Here is a 26115-nt window from a genome sequence, read left to right as displayed (position 1 = left end):
AATGTAAAAATAATGGTGATTCATTTTAACATTATTCTGTTTTTCTCTTTTAAAAAAAATGTTTCCACAGTGAGTCCTAAGTAAGTCATCTTGGAAACTTGCTGGGGGGAGGGGGTAACTGGGTCGAACTTCTTAAGCCAAGTTCATTAACATATGGTTGGAATTATGAGATCACTAAAACACCCTGGCTAAAAGATTGTATCTACTGATTTAACTAACTCTCAGCCAGTTCCCTCCTTAACATTACTCAATAAGAGTCAAAAACAATTCTTCAAAAATATTTACATTGATTTGATTTTTTTTTTGAAAGGTAACAGTGGAAAGTTTTTAAAGTAACAAATGAAAATTTGCAATGTTTGTGGGGGGGGGGGCGGGGAATGGGGAAGAGTCAGATCACAAAGTATTAATAACTTAAAAATACCCTTTGTTGATGGAATTTTTAAATTACCTTCAAATTGAGAGTACGTCAAATCTTTTCTTTTGGGACATGAGACCCGGTAACTGCAGAATTGATCCCTCCACAGATTCCAGTACAAACAGTACAAACCGTGATATTCTCTTTGGAGCATCATTACCTGAAGATTTTTATCAGTAGGATTTGCAATGTGATTAAAAGCGGGAATCGTCCTGGGTGTCAGAGAATGGGACATGGGAGTACAGAGTGTATCCAGCATTCTGATATTGCTGAGGGTTTTCTGGCCATCACTGCTCACCAGCATGATGGGCAGACGTGGGGGGAGGGGCAGGCACGACACGCCGACGCTCAAAATGACGCGCGATGATGTCAGGCGTGCGTCCCGATGTCATTGCGCAGTCCCACGATGTTTCGTTCGGCGTGCGCTAGAGTCGGCTGCACACCCGCCGATATGTAAACGGCCTACTAAGGCCGTTAAGGAAGCAATTCATGTGATTAGTAGCGACGCCCGCCCAACCTTACAGTTGGCGGGGAGGCGAAAAGGCCAAGTGGCCTTTGCATTTTTTAGGAAACCTCATCCACGAGCGGGATGAGGTTTCCTGAAGCTTTTATTAAACCAATTTTTAAAAATTTCATAAATATAAAAACATGCCCCATCTCATGGGACACAGTCATGTGAGGGGACAGGTTTAAATAAATCCATAAACCTTTTATTTAATAATTTCAGAAGCCCGTCAGCAGCTCCGTGCCTCAGGGCGATTGAAGCACTCAGCATCACCAGGTACGAGCAGGAGAGGCACCATGTGCCCAGGTAAACCGACCACGGTGAGGTTGGGGTGCCAGTAAGAGGTAAGAGGGCCGTGCACTGAGGTCACAATGTCTGTCAGTGCAAACATTCCACTGTCGGCAGTATATTGATTTCAGCCTCCAACATGGGATCCCCATTGATAATGGAATGAGGAGCACATCCTGATCCGGGTGCCAGGCATGCACATTAACAGTGTAACAACTTCTGCTAATCAAATGTCCTTGTCCTTCCTTTCAGCCTCACCAGCGTCACACCCTTTCAGCCAGGCAGGCACCAGCGCAGATACCAGCACCTCGGTTGAAATAAGACTGTCGGCTAGTATCATGGTGCACAGCGGTGAGGGCACTTCACATTCGCTTAAGGTGCAGGTGGAGACAGAGAGTGCCCAAGGCGCCGGCAATCGGAGGAATGCTGGGGACCAGGAACATGCTCAGTCGGTGGCTGATGATGCGCCTCTGGAGTTGTCCCTGAGGCAGCAGATACTGGATGTCCAGCAGGGTGTGGGGGAGGATCTGGTGGAGGTACATGAGGGAATGCGTGCCATGGTCTCTGTGATGGAGGAGTCCATGTGGAGCATCAGCAATGCATTGACCCTCATGGCCAAGTTCACTGTCTCCTCCATGGAGAGAGTGGCGACTCTCATGGAGAGGCTCCTCCAGGAGAACAATCAGGGCTTCCTGGGGATGCGCTCGGACCTGCAAGCCCTTACAGTGGCATTGACTTCAAGTTGTCAGTGTTAGTGTGGGAGATGGATGAGGCACCCAGTATCCCATCCATCAATGTTGAGCAGGGAGGTCCAAAGCGACCTCACGTTGGCGCACAAACCGCCTGTCATCTCTGTGGGCTCCTCTCAGGGCACTCTGGATGACAGCAGCAGCTCCTCTGCCCCTTTGCCAGTGACCGTGTCATCTGATGAGGCCACAGTGACTGGGGAGATGCCAGCTGTGCCACTGGCCATTTCCTCCCAGATGGAGCCAGCACAGGCTCCACAGGCCAGAGGACACCTGCCAAGGTCATCAAGGCCAACAGGACAGCAGATTGAGCAGACTGTCTCCAATGCCAGTGCCAGCAAGGGAGGGGCACCGAGACGTAGCACCCACAAGCGTAAAAGTAAATCACCTTAGGCACAACACGGGCTCATCACTGGTGGTTTTCTTTGCCCCACTTTTAAGTTACTTTTAAGTTGGTGTGCCATTCAGCATCTTTTAATTTACTTTGATTTCTGTTTGCCAAGCTGCAAATCATTAAATGTTGTAGTTCTCAACAAGCCTCTGGGTGCTTCATTAGATTTGCAGGTGAAGGGGAATCCATGATGTTATGAGTGATTTGATAATCATTGAGCTTTATTGACAAGGCACATAATTAATGGTTCCTGATCAGGCAGATGTTGCTCTCAGGTGTCAAGTATGGAGCCTGCAGCCCTGGCATGTGTTGGTGGTTCATCTTTGGTGTACTAGCTGAAGGAGTCTTGGATCAAAGCCTCCCAGGTGTCCCTGCCTCCCTGGAAGTTGCCCAGGTCAGTGTCTATCCCCTCAGCGTTCACCTGAGTATGCTGGTCCTCGGACTCACTACTGGACTCATCTTCTGTTGCCAGAGCATCTGCATCAACATCTTCTTCCTCCAATGCATCCCCCTCTTCCAGCGCCAGATTGTGAAGAGCACAGCGTACAACCACTATCAGTGACACACAATCTGGGGGGTATTGCAGTGCGCCCCCTGAATGGTCCAGGCATCGGAAGTGCATCTTGAGAAGACCAATGGTTCTCTGTACCATGGCCCTTGTGGTGCCGTGGCTCCTATTGTACTGCTGCTCGGCCTCTGTTCTTGGATGGTGGGGAGGTGTCATGAGCCACCTTCTGAGGGGATAGCCCTTGTCTTCCAGCAGCCTCAGTACCTGGGAGTGTCTGAGGATGTAGGTGTAGTGGGAGCTGCCTGGGTACCTTGCACAGACTTGTAGAATCAGCATCCTGTGGTCACACACTATCTGCACGTTCATGGAGTGGAAGCCCTTCCTGTTGGTGAAGGCACCGGGCTCACCTGCTGGCGCCTTGATGGCCACATGTGTACAGTCTATTGCACCCTGGATGCGGGGGAAGCCAGCAATGGTTGCGAAGCCTCTGGCTCGTTTTGTCTGGCTGGCCTCGTCCGTGCGGTAGTGAATGAAGGTCAATGCACGTCTGAACAGAGCATGTAACCTGCTTGACACAAGTGTGGACAGCTGACTGGGAGACTCCACAAAGATCACCCACCGAGCCCCTGGAAAGAGTCGGAGGCATAAACATTGAGGGCAACCATGACCTTCAGCACCACTGGCATGGGGTGCCCACCCACACAGTCGGAGCTGAACTCAGGGCCAATCATCTGACAGATGGAGATCACTGTCTCCCTTGAGAGATGGAGCCTCCTTTGGTACTGCACCTCAGACATATTGAGGTAGCTGGGTCACCGCCTGTAAACCCTGGCAGCAGGATAGTGGCGTCTTCTGCTGCCCCTTCTACCTTGGACTTCCTGTTGGCCCTGCACCCCTTGTGTCTGCACCTGTCGTCCCTCCAGGCTCCCCTGGAGGCTGAATATGGACTCCTGGCCTCCTTCCCCTCCTGGCCCTCTCTTCCTCCTCAGAGGAGACCACAATCCCCATTCCCAGGCTAAGGGAAGGCTGTCTGATACCTGGAAGGCCTCAAGTGTTATGATTCCTCCAGAGTCCTGAACTGAAGCCTGTTCTTTCTGTCAAAGCAGCTCTGAAGCGAAATGAAATTGTCCTGTTCACACAAGCAAGCAGCAGTAAATAATAAACTAAAGTTCTAACAGCTCCCATTAGCGAGCCCACTCACCCCTCTTATCCCAACCATGGATGAGGTTTTTAAAAATGTGGCCTACCCGCCTGCCCATTGCGCCCATGTGACACACTGAAAATCGCACCAGCTGCAGAAAATTGTTCTCAATCGCTGCCTCAAGGGCCTTAACTGGCCCGTTCATTAATGGCGGGCGCGCCTCCGAACTCATAGCAACCCCCTTCCGAAATATCGCAATGATGTCAGGACGCACGGCCGACATCATCGTGCATCATTTTAGCGTGTCAGGCTCACCCCTGCATGCCAACTGAAAAATTCCACCCCCTGATTTTCAGTGCTTCACCGCCAGTGGCTATGCCTTCAGTTGTCTGGGCCCTAGGCTCTGGAATTCTCGCTCTAAACCTCTCCGCTTCTCAATCCCTCTCTCTTTCTTTATTTCGCTCCTTCAAACCTACCTCTTTGATCAAGCTTTAGGTCGCTTGTCCTAATATCTCCTCATGTGATTTGAAGTCGAATCTTGTCTGAGAACTGTAACGGACGGGAGAGAGACAGCAAAATGTACCTATTCCCTCTCACCAACTGTCCATGAGCAGAAGGTGTTTTGAATTTTTTTTAATATGCAGTGGCATGTTTTCCTAATCCCTCATGTTTGTGACCCAATTTATTAATAATCCGCAGCAAACTCGAGTTTAGATTAACTCAGAGGTTAGGGTACATACACACACACACACACATACACACACAAACACACAAACGGTAGAAGGGGGATAGAAAATAGGAGTTTTACAGTACAAGAATCACAGGAATGAATATTGGTTCACATGACTTCCAGAGTCCAAAGTCAGAGACCAATGAGGAATTCTTTCACGTCTATGTTCTCGATCAGCTGGCTGAAGACTGGAGTTGTCAAATTCGCTTTTCAGTCAGTGCTGATACCCCAAGATAAAGTAGGTATGCAGAGACCGGGTCAGTTGTGTATGCGATGGTATGAAATCTTCCAGCAGAGACAGGCTGGAGAATCTAACCATTGCCTCTTGACATCCAATGGCATTAATTACCATCACTGAATCCTCCCAATATCAACATCCTGGTGGTCATTGTTGACCAGAAACTGAACTGGATTAGCCATATAAATACAGTGGCTACAAGAGCAGGTCAGAGGCTCAGAATCATGCAGCGAGTAACTCACCTCCTGACTCCCCAAAGCCTGTCCACCATCTACAAGGTACAAATCAGGAGTGTGATGGAATATCCTCCACTTGTCTGGATGAGATGAGTGCAGCTCCCACAACACTCAAGAAACTTGACACCATCCCAGGCAAAGTAGCCCGCTTGATTGGCACCCCTTCCACAAACACTGACTCCCTCCACTACCGGCCAACAATGGCAGCCGTGTGTACCATCTATAAGATGCACGGCAGGAACTCACCAAGGTTCCTTAGGCAGCACCTTCCAAACCCACGACCACTACCATCTAGAAGGACAGGGGCAGCAGACACATGGGGTGGAATTTTTAGCTCGGCGTGCAGTCACATGCTGGAACAGCTCGCGGATAAAATAAAGCGTGATGACATTGGGTGAGTGTCCTGACATCATCGTGCATTCCCGCGATATTTTGGTCAGCGGGCGTGCGCTGAATTTGGAAACACACCCATCAACAATCAGCAGGGCGATTAAGCCCATTAACGGGACAATTAACGGAGAGTTTCCATTGTTACGGTTGGCGGGTGGGTGAATCGGCCAGGCAGCCTTTGCAATTTTCAGGAAACCTCATCCAAGGGCGGGATGAGGTTTCAGTTATTAAATTTAAAAAAATAAAAACCCATGGACAGCATTTTTATAATGTCTTTATTCAGGTAACTGTTTGTGATGCTTGTACATTTTTGTTCTGATTGTAAAATCTTTATTTAAAACTTGTGAAGTCTTCAGCTCCCTGAGTCAGCTCTCTGCCTTCAGGGAGCTTCCTGTGAGTGTTCGCCTATACCCGCGCTGACTTCTGTGCTCGCCCTCCTCTCGTACCCCCACCACCCCAGTAGCACTGAGCGTTCCAGCCAGCCTGACATCGTGGTCGGGGGCCGACCGTGGCCGTTGGCCCATTTCCCGGCCAATCCCGGGCCCACTGACTGCGCCTGCCCGGCGAACTCAAACTTCTGCCCATGGGAACACCGCTACCTGGAAGTTCCCCTCCAAGCCAGTCACCATCCTGACTTGGAAATATATCGGCCGTTCCTTCACTCTCGCTGGGTCAAAATCCTGGAACTCCCTCCCTGACAGCACTGTGGGTGTACCTACACCACATGGACTGCAGCGGTTCAAGAAGGCAGCTCACCATCACCTTCTCAAGGGCAATTGGGGACGGGCAATAAATGTTGGCCCAGCCAGCGAAGCCCACATCCTGTAAATGAATGTTAAAAATCACTCTTTTTTTAAATTATCGATGTATTGCTTTGACATTGCTTTATTTCTGCTCAGCAAGTTGCTTCTTTTCTTCATGTTTAATGTTGTGCCAAACTCTATCTTTCCAAAATTTGCTCATGGGTGAGAAAAAATGGAACTGTGCCCCACCACCCGCACCCCGGCCCCCACACCACACCCCCACCCCCCCCCACCCAACGCCCCCACATCCCGCCCCCACCACCCCCCCCGCCACCCCCCACAACAAGGTTGGACAAGCCTGGTTATATCTTTGCAAGTCTAGATACTCTCAGGAAAAGCAATTGCACGGCTTGCAAATGGACTATGGTGATGGAAATTAGCTCATGCTTCTGACATCCATGACATCCTTCAATCTCCAGGATGTGGTGGACAGGTGATGGCCAGTCAGACTGTGAAGAAAAAGATTTAATCTCATTGTTAACTAAAGTACCACAATACATTCTCTGTTTAAAGGTTAAGAACATAAGGCACAGCTTAGTGTTCAGGCTGTGCCTCACAGTCGGTGGCGATGGAGTTGTCTGGCTCAGTGCTGGGCTGCAGATGGGGTGGTTGTGGTTAGGGGATGCGCCTGCAGCCTATAATTGGGGCAGGTAGTCAACAATGTCCTTGGGGGGGTTCTCCTCTGTATGTGACCTTGCACACAGCCTTGAGAGGGGGAGGGGTGAGATCCACATGGGGCATGGGGACATCAACAGTGATGGGTACAGGTGGGAGGGCTGGAATGCCCACAATTACTATGGGATCCAGGGTGCCCTCTTTCTTAACATTTGATGATAATTCATTTTCATTTTCAGGATGTGGGAGTCATTGGCAAGACCATCATTTATTGCCCATCCCTAATTACCCTTGAGAAGGTGGTGGTGAGCCGCCTTCTTGAACTGCTGCAGTGCTTGTGGTGAAGTTACTCCCACAAGACTGTTAGGAAGAGTCATAGAGTCATAGCCTACCTCCACTCCTCATTCTCATGTGTTCTTGTGTGTACAGCACAGCAGGAGAGGGTTCCACAATTTTGACCCAGAGACGGTGAAGGAATGTGATATATTTCCAAGTTAGGATGGTGTGAGACTTTGTAAGGAACATGAAGGTGGTGATGATACCATAAGTCTGCTGCCTCTGTTCTTCTAGCTGGTAGCTAGAAGTTTGGAAGATGCTGCAGTACATCTTGTAGATGGTACATAATGCAGCCATGGGTGAACTGTGGTGGAGGGGGTGCTAATCGAGCAGGCTGCTTTGTCCTGGATGGTGTCAAGTTTCTGGAGTGCTGTTGGAGCTGCGCTCATCCAGGCAAATTAAGAGTATTCCATCACACTCCTGATTTATGCCTTGTAGATGGTGGAAAAGCTTTGGGGAGTCAGGAGGTGTCATTCACCTCAGAATCCTCAGCCTCCAATCTACTCTTGTAACTCCAGTATTAATGCAGCTGGTCCAGTTAGGTTTCTGATCAACAATGGCTCCACGATGTAGATGGTGGGTGGATTTAACAGTAGTAATTCTACCGAATGTCAATGGGGGCTGGTTAGAATCTCTTTGGTTGGATATAGTCATTGCCTAGCAATTGTATGGTGCAAATGTTAGTTGTGACTTATTCACAGAGGCATCCCTGTCAGGATGGGAAAGTCTGTGATTGGTGCTTATATAAGTATTCGAGGAAGTATGAGGCTTGGTATGTACATTAAATTAGAACTGTCTAACAATTAAAAAGTCCAACATTTAAACTAAGAGGGGTAAAATCAGTGTGAAGAATTTAGAATTAATGATTATATAAATATTTCATGCTATTCTGAGATTTTTGGCAAAGAAGTGTTTGGTCTCACAAAGGGATTTCCCCTCTCAAGGCAAATTGTGCCAGTATGAGACAGAGCAAGGTGCATCAGACTGACTTAGTAAGAGTAGACCAAAACAGATAAATCACAAAAATATTTTAAAATTGGCATTTTTACTATGAAAATATCAAGAAGCGTAACTGACACATTCCAGCCACCAGTAAAGAGAACCTTTCCACCCATTCAGTACAACTTACAGAGGGCTGAAAGTGCCATATTTTTAATTTATTCATGCAATGTGGGCATCGTTGTCTAGGCCAGTAACTGTTTCTCATTCCTCATCAGCCTTGAGAAGGTGGTGGTGAGCCACTTCCTTGAACCACTGCAGTCCGTGTGGTGTAAGTGCTCCCGTTTTGCTGAATAGCAGTAACTGTTAAAAGCTGCAACGGTTGAAATGGCAACATTAATGGCTGAAAGTTGACAGAAGCTCCATGGCCGGGATTTTCCGGCGTCGGGTGTGTTCGGTGTGGCGCGAGCAGACAATGTGGGGCGATCGGATTCACAACGGCGTGAAACCAGTTCACGATCGTCTACACAGCCCGTCGACAGCGGGCCGTGTTCTCCACCACTGGACGTCAGGAATCTCATTGTAAGACATCGGCATATCATTATCAGGCCTGCCCGTTGGCATCAGAACCCCAACCCACTGGATCATCTGCCCACATCAGTGGGAAAGGGCGCCAGTGTAGAACGCGTCTTGATAACTGTGACGTACAGAAGTCGGGATTACCCACCAGGGCCTTGCTCACATCGCGGACACCCGAGGAGCAGAAGGTGCTGGAGCCCGACACCAGAGGCACACCGGAGGGACGTCCATGGCGTGCTGGGTGGATTGTCACGGATGTGGCTCTGCCGCGAAGCAGCTCACGGAAGTTGGAAAGTCACTGTTGATGCCCTCAACGGATGACGGTCGAAGGGGTGGGAGAGAAAGAGCTAGGATCGGCCAGGAGAGGAAGAAGGGGGGATGAGGTTGCGAGGGGGAAATGAAGGTGTCAGAATGGAGTGAAGCTGGGTGGGGGGGGGGGGGTGGAATTAAGGTTTCCGGAGGGAGTTTTGGGGGGGTGCGGGAGAACGGTGAGGGGGAGGGCTTAACAGGAGATGTAGTTGTAAGGGGGGTGGAAGGTGCAATGGAAGGAGTGTGGAGATGGGTGGATGTCCAGTGGGAGGAAGGGGTGCAGAGAGGGGAGGGAGTTCAGGGGAAGGAAGGAGTGCAGAGAGGGCAGGGAGTAAGGCTGGAGGAAGAGGTAAGGGCGGAGGAAGGAGTTGGGAGGGAGAGAGACTAAGGGTGACAGAAGACGTAAGGGCGGAGGAGGGAGTCAGGAACAGGGAGGGACTAAGTGGGCAGAGAGTCCGGAGGGTGGGAGGACCGGGGTTTGGTGGGGGGAAGGGGATCCGGGGGGAAGGGGTGTGAAGGTGGGGAGGGGTGTGGAGGGGGCGATGTGCAGGTGAATGTGAAAGGGAGGGGTTGGATTGGTCTACGACTGCCTCCTGGGAAGCGAACTGAAGGTGGGCATGGTATGGAGGAAGGGTGAGAATGGCCAGGGCGGAGTGAGGTGGTAGAGTGGGAGGGTGAAGGTTTGATGGTAGTGATAAAAAGGGAGGTGAGGATGATTGGTGGGGAGGCAGACAAGGACCCTGGGGGTGGGAAGGAGGAGGTCAGGGAGGTGAATGTGGATGGGAGTGGGATTGTCGGGAAGAAGGGGAACATGCACCTTCAGCTGGACATCCCTGAAGGAAAGGGGCTGTGCTGGTAGGTAACAGAGGAGAGGTGGAAGGTGATGACGATGTGGGGTCAACTCTGATAGAGGAAAGGAAATGGGTGACTGGGGAAGGGTGAAAGATAGGGGAGCACACAATGCAGTGAAACCAGACTAAGCTTGCTAAATCGCAAGTGAAATGATGGTCATGGTGGGCGAAGTGGTGTGCTGCATGGGAATGTGATCAGTGGGTGGACGGAGATGCAGGTCAGCTCAGATGGACAACAGAAAGTGAACCCCAGCAGGCAGCATTGAAAATACTCAGGACATTGAGATGAGTGTGGCAGATGAAGGCTCTGCATGTATGGGACCATAAGACCATAAGATATAGGAGCAGAAATTAAGCCATTCAGCCCATCGAGTCTGCTCTGCCATTCAATCATGGCTGATAAGTTTCTCAATCCCATTCTCCTGCCTTCTCCCCGTAACTTTTGATCCCCTTACCAATCAAGAACCTATCTATCTCGGTTTTAAATACACTCAATGACCTGGCCTCCACAGCCTTCTGTGGCAATGAATTCCATAGATTCACCACTCTCTGGCGAAAGAAGTTTCTCCTCATCTCTGTTCTAAAAGGTCTTCCCTTTACTCTGAGGCTATGCCCTCGGGTCCTAGTCTCTCCTACTAATGGAAACATCTTCCCACATCCACTCTATCCAGGCCTTTCAGTATTCTGTAAGTTTCAATCAAATCCCCCCTCATCCTTCTAAACTCCATCGAGTATAGACCCAGAGTCCTCAAACATTCTTCATATGTTAAGCCTTTCATTCCTGGGATAAGTCTCGTGAACCTCCTCTGGACCCTCTCCAGGGCCAGCACATCTTTCCTGAGATACGGGGCCCAAAATTGCTCACAATATTCTAAATGTGGTCTGACCAGAGCCTTATAAAGCCTCAGCAGCACTCCCTGCTTTTATATTCTAGTCCTCTTGAAATAAATGCCAACATTGCACTTGCCTTCCTAACTACTGACTCAACCTGCAAGTTAACCTTAAGAGAGTCCTGGACTAGGACTCCCAAGTCCCTTTGCACTCCAGATTTCTGAATTCTCTCCCCATTTAGAAAATAGTCCATTTATTTATTCTTCCTACCAAAGTGCATGACCTCACACTTCCCCACATTGTATTCCATCTGCCACTTCTTTGCCCATTCTCCTAACCTGTCCAAATCCTTCTGCAGCCTCCCCACCTCCTCAATACTACCTGTCCCTCCACCTATCTTTGTATCATCTGCAAACTTAGCCAGGATGCCCTCAGTTCCTTCATCTAGATCATTAATGTATAAAGTGAAAAGTTGTGGTCCCAACACTGACCCTTGCGGAACTCCACTAGTCAGCGGCTGCCATCCTGAGAAGGACCCCCTTATCCCCACTCTCTGCCTCCTGCCAGACAGCCAATCTTCTATCCTTGCCTCTAACACCATGGGCTCTTAACTTTCTGAGCAGCCTCCTGTGCAGCACCTTGTCAAAGGCCTTCTGGAAGTCCAAGTAGATAACATCCATTGGCTCTCCTTTGTCTCGTTACCGCCTCAAAGAATCCTAACAGATTTGTCAGGCATGACCTCCCCTTGATGAAACCATGCTGACTTTGCCCAATTTTACCATGCACTTCCAAGTATTCTGAAATCTCATTCTTAATAATGGATTCTAAAATCTTACCAACGACCGAGATCAGGCTAATCGGGTTGTAATTTCCCGTCTTTCGCCTCACTCCCTTCTTAAACAGGGGGGTTACATTAGCGAGTTTCCAGTCCTCTGAGACCCTCCCTGACTCCAGTGATTCCTGAAAGATCACCACTAACGCCTCCACTATCTCTTCAGCTATCTCCTTCAGAACTCTGGGGTGTAATCCATCTGGTCCAGGTGATTTATCCACCTTCAGACCTTTCAGTTTTCTAGCACCTTCTCCTTGGTAATGGTCACCATTCTCACCTCTGCCCCCCGACTCTCTTGAACTTTGGGGATGTTACTCATGTCTTCCACCGTGAAGACTGACGCAAAGTACCTCTTCAGTTCCTCTGCCATTTCTTTGTTCCCCATTACTACTTCTCCAGCGTCATTTTCCAGCAGCCCAATGTTCACTTTTGCCTCTCTCTTACACTTTATATATCTAAAAAAAACTCTTGCTATCTTCTTTTATATTACTGGCTAGTTTACCCTCATATTTAATCTTCTCCCTCCTTATTTCTTTTTGCGTTGTCCTCTGTTGGTCTTTGTAGGCTTCCCAATCCCCTGGTTTCCCACTGCTCTTCGCCACATTAAATGCTTTCTCTTTAGCTTTTATGCTGTCCCTGACTTCCCTTGTCAGCCATGGTTGCCTCGTCTTCCCTTTAGCATGCTTCTTCTTCCTAGGGATGAATTTTTGCTGTGTCTCCCAAATTACTCCCAGTAACTGCTGCTATTGCTATTTCACTGTCTTTCCTGCTAGGCTCATGTCCCAGTCACTTCTGTGTGCTTGCACGAGGCTCCAAAAGGCCCTGCCACACACACACTTTTCTCTCCAGAATCACTAGTGAGCCCGGCTGCTCCCTCTGCAGTAACGGGTCTTCTGGGCTGCTTATTTTCATCTCTTCACTGGAGGTGGTGTCCTCTTGGTTGGAGGTGAGGACATGGATGGTGCTGAGGGACTGGCTGGCTGAGGGTGTTGGTCCCTCGACAGAGCTCCCTGTGAACCAAAATGAAGATTATTAGTTCATGGCAGCAGAGTCAAAAGAACATAAGAAATAGGAACAGGAGTGAACCATTCGGCCCTCGAACCTGCTGATCTTCTTGTGTTTCGATTTCCACATTCTCTTCCAACCCCGGTAACCTTTGAGTCCCTTGCCTAACAAGAATCTATCTACCTCTGCCTTAAAAATATTCAATGATAAATATAACCAATAAATATAAATCAAAATATTCACCGCCTTCTGAGGCAGAGAGTTCCAAAGTCGCACAACTGTCTGAGAGAAAAAATTCCTCCTCATCTCTGTCCTAAAAGGGTGCCCCCTAATTTTAAAACAGTGCCCCCTAGTTCTGGACTCACTCACAAGAGGAAATACCCTTTCCACATCCACCTTGTTGAGGGCGTTCAGGATCTTGTATACTTCAATCAAATCACCCCTCACTCTTCTAAACACCAGTGGAAACAAGCCCAAGCCCAATCTGTCTAACATTTCCTCCTAAGGCAGCCCACTTATTCCAGGTATCAATCTAGTAAAACACCCTCTGATCCGCCTCCAATGCATTTACATCATTCTTTAAATGAGGAGACCAAAAATGTAATCGAGGTGCGGTCTCACCAATCCCCTGTATAACTAAAGGAGAGAGAGCACTCACATTTACATTGAGGGATGGATGATGGATGATTAATGATGTGGTGCAGGATCCTCACATAGGTGTTCACCACCAACCTCACCATCGCTGTGGGCAGGATCCATGTCCTCACCAGTCAGCACGATGGCACGCTCCTCAAAGTGAGTGAGGGACCTAATGTGGGCCATTCCACCATCAACCCTGGCCTCGGACCTCTCCCTGCTAATGTGAGCCAGCTTCTCCTGCTTGAAGACAGATGGAGAGAGTGTGAGCAGGACACACGGCACTGCAGGGATTGTTTGTGTGGTGAGCAGAGCCATGGACAGGGTAAGGATGTGAGCTCCAGAGGATATGAGCCTGATGGAGATGTGAGGGTGTGTATGAGAATTAGTGGTGTTGTCCCTTGAGATGTGAGATCCCTGTGGATGTGAGATGGGTTTCTGAGTGTGCGAGTTGAGAGTGATGAGAAGAATGAGCTCCCCTAGCGGAATGGACGAGACCATTCATATTATAGCGGCACTGGGTGGCCGTCCTCTTTTGCAGGGCATTGGCACTGCCACTGCCTCCCAAGCCTGGTTGGTGATGCCACTGCCCATCCTGTGGCCAGAGCAGGGCAGAGGACATCCCGGCAGGCCTCCACAGCATCCAAAAGTTATTCCAGTGACCCGTCACTAAACTTGAGGGGGGGTGGGTGGGTTGCAGTCTTCTTGCCTTTCATGGACATCTTCCCTGCAGTAGTCGTGGGCTGGAAGTGCTGAGAGGTGTGCACGTGGCTGGACTTTAAATATGGCGCCGGGCGTGACGAAACAGTAAAGTGATGGCGGGTGGGCAAAGAGAGCCCACTGCCATGGAAACGGCATGTTTCCCGGGAATGCATAGACAATGTGGCAGGTTTGGGATGATACAGCACGAAAACCCACCTTCGCGGCCGGCAGGTAAAACATCGCTTTACCCGCCTGCTACCACACTTAGTGCAAATCTGGGATGGTTCCGCCCCATGAATATTTGTGAAAAGGGGAAGGAAGATTTTCTGAGGACGGATCTTTGGTATTGCAACAAAAATATCAGAGTTATAGCTTGCCAAACATTTGTTCATCCAGCCTTGGAATATGCAAGTAGAGTGTGGGATCCTTATATGGTGAGAGATATAACTAAGATTGAAGCAATCCAAAGATGTGCTGCACAATTCTGCACAAATCAGTATGGGAAATATGCCAGGTCACATCAAAGACTTGGAATGGAATCCGTACAGAAAAGGAGGGGGAAAATAGACTGACCATCTTCTATAAAATATGGATTGGACTTATGAGAATTGACAGAAACAAGCACCTGGTGTTCTCGGGCAATTGAGGTAGCCAAACTACAAAGAGCATTTGTTTCCAAGACAGTGTATCAACAATCTTTCTTCCCAAGGTCAATCCAACAAGTTGTCAAAGGAAATATTCACAGCCCCAGCACTTAATCTTCAAGATCTATCTTTAGATTATTTCCATTTAAAAATTTTGATTGTCAGGACTATCATTTCAGCAGGTCACATCTGGTTTAACTAGCACTAATCATATAAACATTGGCAGAATACAGATATTAGTCTGTGATGCCGACACAACTAAAGCAGAAGCAGAAACCAAGGTCAAGATTTTGGCTGCAGTTATTAATGTTAGAATGGGAAACTAAATTAGTTTCTTTATTCTAAGCACATTATCAAGGTTATATGCTATTTAGCCCAGAGAGCTGAAAGAGAAACCCAGACAACCATCATGGAGGAGTCACTAAACTTCCAGATAGAATGCAAAATGGAAACCATGGATACATCGAAGAAATATTGGGCCACGTCTTACTGGAGCAGGGCATCCTGTGGTGTACGCCCTTAGTTAAACATTTTCTTTTCAGCTCAAAACCTTCTGCACATTAATCTGTTGGAGGTGCGCCGAACTCAACTGGGTATCTAGAGCCTTAGTTAATGGCAGGATCATTAGTGTAGCTCCTTAACCAAAGAGATTTAAGGATTGAGGAAAAAGAAGGGAATTATGGAGCAGGAGGGTTAATTAGAGTCAAATCAGGTCCAAGAAAGAAGAATGTTGAGGGAAATGAAGGTTGAGTTAAGAATGACAGAACAAAGACAAATAGAGAAAGTAAGAGCACAACATTTGAAATCTTCTAAATATCTAAGAAGAATTTAATACACGAGACTCAAAACAGGGCTAGAGAGGTTGATTGGCATTGCGCCAACAATTATCAAGTGCTTAACAGCTTAAGTAGCCTTTTACTGACAAGTCCTATTTACTGCAACACGTTTAATGGGGAATTAATGTACAAATCCAGCAAGTTCTTAAAAATAATGGGGAGGTCCAGGGAGAGATGACATTGTGTGAAGCGATAATCTTTCACGTGAAACCAATTAAACCAAATCAACAAAATTGGGATAAGTCAGGCACAGCCCCTAATTCAGGTCAGCAGTAAAACCAAGATCAAAATTTAAAGGAACCTTACAAACTTTAAAACAAAATGTGACTAAAGGGGTCAACAAAACACCCCAGTCCCCGCGGTGCCCACCGAGCACAGAAGGTTGTGTGAAGCAATGATGGAGTGGTGTAAATTGAAACAGCAAGTTATAGGGATTCAAATCACATGATGTATCTCTTCCTCTCCTGAACTGCTGACCGATTTGTGCATCATCTGCAACATATGATCGTGAACTTGCCATTATTTTTACAGCGAGATCCTTCTGGATAAATGACCCAGTTAGGAAATGAATGGCCTTCCAAATAAGCAATTAATTTACAATCTTGTCAACAAGATGAGGGGGAAGGAAAACAACAGGCAGAGGTTAGATATTCTATCATCAGAAGGAAACAGTTGGGTTTTTGGCCTATGACCAGCAGGGGCAAATTTGCAATGAAACACACTGTGGCATGGGGGCCCCCAGAACGACAGGGGGCGGGGGCCTAACTGATGAGTGAGTGCTGAACTGATAACGTGATTTTGTTTGGCGTTGATTTTTTTTTATGTATATAAAGGTGCCAGGCTTTATTTTTCATGTTGTGTATATTGGAGGCAGAAAAAGTCCGTCAAATCAGCCAGCCACAAACAAACACACTTTCACCAAACAGAGCACAGGTGTCTTGTCTGCAATGGTCGGGGGGAGGGGGGGGTCCCCTTTTCTCTTCAGCATTTCCAGGTATTAGCCTTAAACCATTAAATGAGTCGGGACAGAGGTATTCCTGCTCACTGAAATGCAACAGAATTTTAACTTGCACCCGCACACCACCCCCCCCAAAAAAAAACAAATACTTTTTTTACCGTTAGCTTGGACTTTTGTAAATCAGGTGACAATGTGGTATAAAAGCAAAATACTGCGGATGCTGGAAATCTGAAACAAAAACAAAATTTGCTGGGAAAACTCAGCAAGTCTGACAGCATCTGTGGAGAGGAAGGCAGCTAACGTTTCGAGTCCCTATGACTCTCCATCAGAGAATGTAGTATGATTTATGGAGGATTTCACAGACAGCTGAACACTTGGATTCCATTAGCAACTTGCATCAATAGCGTGGGAAACTTCACGCCTGCGGTTGTTCTCCTTCTCCCAAATGTATCAATTGTTTGTTTTAGTTTATGTTTGCAGCCCCTATGAGCTGTTGTCGCCCTCCCTTCAACAGCGAGTTGAGTGCCTAATACACATGGGCATTTCATTGTATTTCGTGGTTGATTTTTTTTTGCAGCTCGGAACGAAATGTTTCACATTAAGATCATTTCTTGGCTGATATTTCTTCCTAGTCCCAGACGTGTTACTAATGTTCTGCAGAATTATTTTGTGAGAGCAGATTACACTGTCTACATTAACCCTTGCTGTTGAGGAACCACTGCTGAATGTGCTTGCGATCACTGGAAATGGCTTTCGATTTAAACCCCCTCTCCAGAACCTTCATTGCTTTTTTTTTAAACCTGGTGCCGGCACCTAACAGACGGCACTGAATTTTCTTCAGGAACGGCTCCTGACTTTTCACTGCGACTGTTTCAGGATGGTATTTTTTTTTAACATTCAGACCTTGAGACGATTAGAAACAAATACACAAGAACATGAACCAGAAGTTATTGCGCCGAATGCATTTGATGCAATTGTCCCAGGGTAAGAAACGCCTTATTCCCCAATGGATCCCCGTTTCAGTGTAGGATATAAAAAAAAACGGCCAATCACTTTTCTGTGCGAGGGAATCTGTGATGCGCAAAAGAGAGGCAGCTCGGTGCGGAGAGACAGCATTAAAACAGCTATTAAACACACTGAATGTTAGTCTATCACAACCCCTTCTACCTGCGAAGTGTTAAAAATAAACTCAAATACACCCCAGATCACTGTGAGATAGATCAGCTTTTGATCTAAAAAGTGATGGTGAATGATTAGAACACGGTTCCAGGGAGAGGGGTGGTGACTCGGTTCTACCTTTCGGAGGCTCCAGATTGCATTGCTGGGTGCTCACTTTTCAATGTAGGTGAGAAACGAGAGGGCTGGGGGTGGGGTTGTAGAGAGAGGAATGATCCAGATTCACAGCACATTCATTTTACTGCATAATAACCCTGCTCTTTGCAGGCAGTACAGCGGCAGGAAAAAAAAAAGCCTGAATATTGCAAAAACCGAGTTGAACCGAGCAATGGCTGGGAGGATAGGGGAATGGGGGATGGAGCGAGAGGCGATGGGGATGCCATTCTATTGCGGTGCTATTCATTCAGTGCGAGCCGGGCGGGAAAGGGGGTGGTTTTGAAGTTTTCTTGAAGCTCCAGCCCTTTTTGTTGTGTGTGTTAACGGGGGTTGGGACTGGCACTGTTTTCTGGAAGAGCTGGGGGATGGATGTTCCCTGCAGTCCTGCTATCCATCAACCAGCATCACCAAAGCAGGTTATCCGGTAAAGGTTCCGGTGAAGCCCAAGGGAAACTGGGGGAACAGCACCCCAACTTCCGATTAGGCACTTTACAGCCTTCCGGACTTAACATTTGAGTTCAACAACTTCAGACCATAAACTCTCTCCTCCATCCTCACCCCCTTTTTTATCCCCTTTTTTCAATATTCACTTTTTAAAAAAAATTTTATCCACTTATTTTCATTTTTATTAATTGTTTTATCCCCACCTTTTATATTATATTTTTTTCTCACCACTGTCCCCTCCCCCTACAAGGGCTATCTGTCACTTGTTCATGTTGTTCTTTCCAGAGTGCTTACTCTTGTCCTGCTATTATCACATTCTGCTTTCGGACCTTAATGCCACCATCAGCACCTCCTTTAAACAGTACCACTATCATTAACACCCCTTTATCCTTTTGTCCATGACATCTCTGACAATCTCTCCGTTGCCTCCATCTATCACTGGCCTTCTATCCAGCTTCCCCTTCTCCACATCCCTTAAACAGTATAAATTTCATCACATTTTTACTTTTCTTTATCTCTGAAAGAAAGCTGTAGTGACTCAAAATGTTAACTTTTTTTTTCTCTCCACAGATGCTGTTAGAGCTGCTGAGTTTTTCCAGCATTTTCAGTTTTTGTTTCAGATTTCCAGCATCTGCAGTATTTTGCTTTTATCCGGTAAAGGTCACGTGTTGTTTGTGGGAGCTTCCTGTGCGCAACAGTGTCTGCGACTAACAGTACTTTATTGGCTGTATTGTCATTGTTCACGACCACCAGGTGTCTCAAAGTGTTATAACATTTCAGTCTTTCTTTTAAAAACTCCAGTGTAAAGATGGGGAGAGACATCGAAGAGAGTCACAGGTTAAATTAACCTGGAGACTGCTAGTCAGGAAACTACATGATGACCCCCAGGTTAAATTAACCTGGAAACTGCTAGTCGGGAAACTACATGATGACCCCCAGGTTAAATTAACCTGGAGACCACTAGTCAGGAAACTACTTAATGACACCCCTCCCGCCCACACTGTCTAACGTATTTCGAAAATTCTATTGCCTACTTCATATATTGATGCATTTTAAAGGGCAATAAGTAAGTTGTGAGGTGAACTCAGGTATAAATTAACCGTTTTATAAGATTGAGCTTAACCACAGACTTTAATCTCTGTCCTGAATGTTTAACCTATTCATAACATCTTCTTCTACCGATAAACATCAGATGGTTTAGATTATAATAATCATCACTGCAACATTTTTCGATCCAAGAAATTGGCAATAAATTGAACAACATGAAATGAGCTAAAGAGTCAATACTGAGATGAAACACACAGTATCGGATCAGCGATATCAAAAGGATCATCGCCTTCGTTTCTCTCTCCACAGAAGCTGCTTCATCTGCTGAGTATTTGCAGCATTCGTGTTGATACTTGAGATATTTAACCGGGGCAGATCCGTTCTCAATCTACAGAAATTGGTCCCTTCCAGTTAAATTATTTTATTGCTCGAGATTGCATCATGTCCCATTCCACAGCCGGTCAAAAATTCATGTGTTTCACAACATGAGCTGCTCAACAGAAGTCCCTCTAGATTTGGCTCGAACTCACAACCTCGCATTGCACACGCCTCAATCCTGCCATTAATGTACCACGTACTAACTGATTGAACCACAAGAGTAAAGCAGTGCTCATTTGCATACAGGTTTTCAGTTGTATCATCTCATTAGGGACACTAATTCTTTCAATTGAGTGACGAGAACTGAGGTTATATGATAGTCTGCAGAAGTAGTTATGTGACTGTGGAGAAGCCGGTGAAATAACCAAAGTCCTGTAGTTTTGGTGGGGGTTGGCGGGGCGGGGGGGGGGGGTGGTGGTGGTGGTGGTGGTGCGGAGGGGGGTTGTTGGGGTGGGGGGTACGGGGGGGTGGTCCCAGGGTCGGGGGGTCAGGGCTCAAAGATAAAGCTGAGCACAGGGCCCCACTAACTGTAAATCCACCACAGATGAACAGGCTGTAAGAGAACATACAAATTAGGAGCAGGAGTAGACCACTCGGCCCCTCGAGCCTGCTCTGCCATTCAATAAGATCATGGCTGCTCTAATTTTAACCCCAAATTCACATTTCTGCCTACCCCCAATAAGCTTTCACACCCTTGCTTATCAAGAATCTATCCACCTCTGCCTTAAAGATATTCAAAGACTCTGCCTCAACAACCTTTTGAGAAAGAGAATTCTAAAGTCTCACAACCTTCTGAGAGAAAACAATTTTCCTCATCTTTGTCCCTTATCCCTTATTTTTAAACAGTGGCCCCTAGTTCTAGATTCTCCCACAAGAGGAAACATCCTCTCCACATCCACCCTGTCAAGACCTCTCAGGATCATATATGTTTCAATCAGGTCACCTCTTACTTTTCTAAGCGGATACAAGCCCAGCCTGTCCAACCTTTCCTCATAAGGCAATTCACCCATCCCAGGTATTAATCTAGCAAACCTTCTCTGAACTGTTTCCAATGCATTTACATCTTTCCTTAAATAAGGAGACCAATACTGTGCACAGTGCTCCAGATGTGGTCTCACCAATGCTTTGTATAACTGACGCATAACCTCCCTACTCTTGTATTCAATTCCCTTTACAATAAACAATAACATTCTATTAGCTTTGCTAATTACTTGCTGCAGCTGCATACTAGCCTTGAGCAATTCATGCACTACAACACCACGATCCCTCAGCATCTCAGAGCTCTGCAATCTCTCACCGTTTAGATAATATGCTTCCTTTTTATTTGTCCTGCCAAAATGGACAACCTGACATTTTCCTACATTATACTCCATTTGCCAGATTTTTGCCCACTCACTTAACCTATTTATATCCTTTTGTAGCCTCCTTATGTCCTCTTCACAGATTACTTTCCTACCTATCTTTGTGTCATCAGCAAATTTAGCAATCACACCATCAGTCCCATCATCCAAATTGTATAAAGTTGAGGCCCCAGCACTGACCCCTGTGGCACATCACTAGTTACATCCTGCCAACCAGAAGAAGAGCTATTTATGACTACTCTGTTTCCTGTGTGCTAGCCAATCCTCTATTCATGACAATATTTTACCCACTACACCATGAACTTTTATTTTCCACGATAACTTTTGATGAGGCACCTTATCTGAAAATCTAAGTACAATACATCCACTGGATCCCCTTTATTCACAGCACCTATTATTTCTTTAAAGAACTCCAATAAATTTGTTAAACAGGATTTCCCTTTCACAAAACCATGTTGATTCTGGCTGATGACCTTGAGCTTATCCAAGTGCCCCGCTATAACTTATTTAATAATAGCTTCCAACATTTTCCCTATGACAGATGTTAAGCTAACTGGCCTATAGTTCCCTGCCTGCTGTCTCCTTCCTTTTTTGAATAAAGGAGTTACGTTAGCTATTTTCAAATTGAATGGAATCTTCCCCTAATCTAGTGAACTTTGGAAAATTAAAACCAACGCATCAACTATCTCACTAGCCACTTCTTTTAAGACCCTAGGATGAAATCCATCAGGGCTCAAGGAGTTGTCTACCCGCAGTTCCAACATTTTGCTAAGTACCACTTCCTTGGTGATTGTAATTTTCTTGAGTACCTCCCTTCCAATTCCTGGCTTATAGCCATTTCTGGAATGTTACTTGTACCCTCTAGATTGAAGACCAATGCAAAATAAGTGTTCAATTAATCTGTCATCTCCTTATTTTCCATTATTAACTCCCCAGACTCACTTTCTGTAGGACCCATGCTCACATTGTTAACTCTTTTCTTTTTTAAATATCTATAGAAAATCTTACCCTATCTTTATATTTCTAGCTAGCTTTCTCTTGTACTCTAATTTTTCCCTCATTAATCTTTTAGTCATTCTCTGCTGTGTTATATATTCTATCCAATCTCCTGACCTGCCACCCATCTTTGCACAATTATATGCTTTTTCTTTAAGTTTGATACAATCTTTAACTTTTTTAGTTGACAGCAGATGGTGGGTCCTCCTCTTGGAATTTTTCTTCCTGTTGCAATGTATCTAATTCTGTGCCTTCAGAGATATCCCCTTAAACGTCTGCCACTACATCCCTTAACCTCATTTGGCAGTTCAATTTCACTAGCTCTGCTTTCATGCCCCCATAATTGCCCTTATTTAAGTTTAAAATACTAGTCTTAGACGCACTCTTCTCTGACCCAAACTGAATGAAAATTCAATCATATTTTGATCACTGTTACCTAGGGGTGCCTTTACTATAAAGTCATTAAGTAACCAAATCTCAATACACAATACCAGGTCAAGTATAGCCTGCTCCCTGGTTGGCTCCACAATGTGCTGATCTAAGAAATTATCCTAAAAATATTCTATGAAATCACCATCTACAATACCTTTGCCATCTGATTATTCCGGTCTATATGTAGATTAAAATCCCCCATGATAATCGCTGTACCTTTCTGACAAGCTCCCACAATTTCTTCTTTGATACCCCTCTCTATCGTGTGATTACTGTTAGGGGGCCTGTACACCATTCCCACAAGTAACTTCTTGTCTTTATTATTCATCATCTTTACCCAAACCACTTCTATATCCTGGTTTCCTGAATTTAGGTCATCCTTCTGCATTGTGATAATGTCTTCTTTAATTAACAGAACCACCTCTCCACCTTTTCCTAACTTCCTATCCTTTCTAAAAGTCACGTACGCTTCAATATTCAGGTTCCAATCAATTCCATCCTGCAGCTATGTCTCTGTAATGGCTATTAGGTTGTACTTATTAATCAAAAACAAAAACAGAATTACCTGGAAAAACTCAGCAGGTCTGGCAGCATCGGCGGAGAAGAAAAAAGTTGACGTTTCGAGTCCTCGTGACCCTTCGACAAAACTAGGCGAATCCCAGGAAGGGGTGAAATATAAGCTGGTTTAAGGTGGTGGGGTTGGGTGGGGGGAGAGAAGTGGAGGGGGGTGGTGTGGTTGTAGGCAAAAGCAGTGATAGAAGCAGATCATCAAAAGATGTCACAGACAGCAGAACAAAAGAACACATAGGTGTCGAAGTTGGTGATATTATCCAAACGAATGTGCTAATTAAGAATGGATGGTAGGGCACTCAAGGTATAGCTCTAGTGGGGGTGGGGGGAGCATAAAAGATTTAAAAATATTTTTAAATAATGGAAATAGGTGGGAAAAAGAAAAATCTATATAATTTATTGGAAAAAAAATGTTCTTTTCTTCTCCGCCAATGCTGCCAGACCTGCTGAGTTTTTCCAGGTAATTCTGTTTTTGTTTTGTATTTCCAGCATCCGCAGTTTTTTGTTTTTTGTTTTTGTTTTGTACTTATTAATCTCTATTTGCACTATCAGTTTATTTGTTTTGTTTCGTATGCCACATGCATTCAGATACAGAGCCTTTAGTTTTGTCCTTTTATTATTTTTGTAACCTCCAGGCTTATCTATTGATATACTCTTAGACTTGTAATCTCTGTCCCTTCCTGTCACAATCTGTTTATCAGTTCCCATATTAATACCCTCCTCTCTTCCCTTGACTCTACTCTTTGAAATACCACATTTGATCCCTTGCCCCCACTATTTAGTTTAAAACCCTCTCTACTTCCCTAGCTATGCAATTCACAAGGACTGGTCCCAGCATGGTTCAGGTGTAGACCATCCCAAAGGTACAGCTCCCACTTTCTCCAGCACTGGTGCCAGTGTCCCACTTCTCCCGCACCAGTCTTTGAGCCACATATTCATCTCCCTAATTTTATGTAGCCTGTGCCAATTTGCATGTGGGTCAGGTAATAATCCAGAGATTATAACCTTTTTAGTTTAGTGCTTAGTTCCTCATACTCTCTATGCTGAACCTCTTTCCTAGTTCTACCTATGTCATTGTACTTGCATGGACCACGACAACTGGATCCTCCCCCTCCCACTGCAAATTCTCCTCCAGACCTGAGCAGATGTCCCAAACCCTGGCACTAGGCAGGCAACACAGCCGCTGAACTCTCACTCTTTGCTGCCGAGAACAGTGTCAATCCCCCACACTATACTGAGAAATAGAATGGTAAAATCTTTGAAGGTGCATTAAATGTATGGTACAACTCTAAGGGAGTCAACATAAAAGAATATCCAATTTTGGTTATTGTGCTTCCAAAAATGCAAAGAATATGCATAAGAACCATAATGGGAAATTAGTGGGTTAACGTGGCAGTGGATTTGAGTTAAATTAGGAGATATGCACCACAAAAAAAGAAATTCTTCAAAGTGTGTACGGATTCAGGAATAAAGAATTCACATTTGGAGTTGTGAAACCGGAACACAGTGCAATGAATGCTAACTCACTGATACATTCAGAAAGGAAATGGAACAGATTCCTAATCAATAATGCAGAGGGGTACAGGGGAAGATGGAATCAATGGTCTGTGTGGGCCCAAATTGATGGTCTGTGCAGGCCCAAAGCCTTGACCTTAATAATAAGAGCTACGTTGGCCCAAAAACCATCCCTTGTTCCTAATTTGTGTTTTAAGTAAATTATCAAACAATTGTTAGCAGTGAGGTGTCCACCAGGAACACTGCTGTCAAAGTGTAATTTTTTTTCACTGGAGTGGGACTGCACTTGTGATACTGGACACTCTGGAGTTCCGAAACCCCAATGATGTTTCTCACATTGATACAGCAGAGAATAAGCACTTCGCATAAAGCAGCCTGCTCTACAGTATCTTCTAGGATCAGATTCTGTGTGGAAGGCATCGGGGCATTTTCCTCCTATTACCCTTCGAAATGCAGGATGTACATTCTGAGGAGATGGCTGAATGGGAAAAGAGCAATACAGCTAATCACATTAGCCTCTTCAGGATTATTTACATTGGTTGGAGAGCAGACAGTCTCTTACATAAACAAAATCTAATATAGAATGGATTTTAAGAATTTAAGTTCTTTTAAGTTAGCTAATATGACAGTCAAATGTTCAGACCTCTGTATCTTTTCCCTCTGCACCGTGTGTTTATATATTGCTTATAATAATAAGCACAGACAAAAAAAATTAACAAAGTCTAGCTTTTAGAGAGGAGGCAATAAACTTCAATTCAGGGTTTTCAATGTTTCATACTTTTCGAATGAGGTGTTAAACTGAGGCCCCATCTGACTGTCACGGATGGATGTAGAAGACCCAGTGGCACTATTTTGAAGAAGAAGTTATCCCCAGTGTCCTGGTTAATATTTATCCCTCAATCAGCATCACAAAAGAACATAGTCACAATCCCATACTATTGTGGGAGTTTGCTGTGTGCAAATTGGCTGCCATGTTGCCAACTTTACAACAGTGGCTACACTTCAAAAATTGCTTAATTGGCTATAAAGTGCATTGGGACGTCCAGTAGTCACGAAAAGCATTATGTATATGCAAGTCTTTCTTTCTCCTTTTCTGCCAAATCGCTATAAGAACTTGTGTATCTTTAGTGAACATGGTGACTGCCCTGCTTTTTTTATATGAGAGAATGTTAAGAAAATAAAAAGTGTTGCATTCTGATGGGGCATACGCAGAGTTCCAGTCTGCATCAAGAGAAAGTAGCAAGTGGAAATTAGGGACTTCCCATGGAACAGGAGGGGGAAATCAGCTGGAAAATCAAATTGGGTTACGCTGGTGCAACTGGTGGTGAATGATGACAGAGCAGCTCTGGCAAAAAACCTGGGCCCAAGTCCCCTCCTTTACTTACCCATTCTTTCCCCCTCCCCCCCCCCACTCACCCATTCTTCCCCCCTCCTCCCCCCTTACTCACCCATTCTTCCACCCCCCCTTATTCACCCATTCTTCCACCCCCCCCTTACTTACCCATTTTTCCACCACCCCCCCCCACTTTACTCACCCATTCTTCCACCCCACCCCACTTTACTCACCCATTCTTCC

The sequence above is a fragment of the Carcharodon carcharias genome, chromosome 16 (genome assembly GCF_017639515.1).
Source record: "Carcharodon carcharias isolate sCarCar2 chromosome 16, sCarCar2.pri, whole genome shotgun sequence".
Taxonomy (NCBI): Eukaryota; Metazoa; Chordata; class Chondrichthyes; order Lamniformes; family Lamnidae; genus Carcharodon; species Carcharodon carcharias.
Note: the sequence above shows the minus strand (reverse complement) of the source record.